This window comes from Saprolegnia diclina, assembly GCF_000281045.1.
Source record: "Saprolegnia diclina VS20 unplaced genomic scaffold supercont1.105, whole genome shotgun sequence".
In the NCBI taxonomy this organism is placed as follows: domain Eukaryota; phylum Oomycota; class Saprolegniomycetes; order Saprolegniales; family Saprolegniaceae; genus Saprolegnia; species Saprolegnia diclina.
The window spans coordinates 18,576-19,475 of NW_008246172.1; positions in this window are offsets into that span (position 1 = coordinate 18,576).

Sequence of the window (900 nt, forward strand, 5' to 3'; positions counted from 1 at the left end):
GCTCACCAAGTAGACGCATTCATACTTGCATACATAACGACAAAAATTGTGTGAAATCCTACGGTTTTGCTTGCAAAACACAGAGTTCATGAGCTGCTGCAGTAATTCTCGTGGGGTGTATAGCTCGATCTCACGTAACAGGTCTCCTGTGCGATGGCTGAAGTACTGAAGCATATTTGCAGGAGGAGTTGGCTTGAAAACACATGCAACCTATCAGCTTCGGTGCAAGCTTGCCAGGCATGTGCTGCTAACACGAAGCCTTAATTACTACAGGTACCAGTACAGTACTTATCGCGAAATTGGCCGTTTGGACAACAGAATGGTGAAAACCTCCAGATACGGGAGCTGCAAACATACAGACAATAGTGGGTCAGTCATCGTCAGATCGATCGCGCAAAGTCCATCAACATTAGCAACGCATTGCGCAGTACTCAGAAAACAAATACTACTGTAGTTACCGGTAGTCATAGCGGTTGTGAACAGGGTTGTGGAGGAACCCGCGAGATGACATTACTTCAGGGGGTCGGCAATGTTGGTGGAGAGGTGAAAAGTAGAAATGTCACCCCATGCATCGCTCCGCTTCAAACACGCATCAACCAATTCTTGACTTAGTATTGTATGTGGGTTGGCCGGCAACGTTTGATTGCAGTCACCTATGAAGAGAAAGGTCTTGCCGCCGAAAATACAGAGCGGTTTGGAGCAAATATCTTGCACCATGCGATCGACAGCATCAATAGCGATGTTGTGAGTCGTCGAGCGCTCGTCCCAAGCGAAAAAATCTGCCACGCGAAATAGCGTAGCGAGGTGGCTAACACCGAAAATAGGGTTGGAGTTGACGGTCATATGAATCTTACGCTGCGAGTGGGCGGTGGTACAGCACCACCGTGGAGTGTGAGCGCT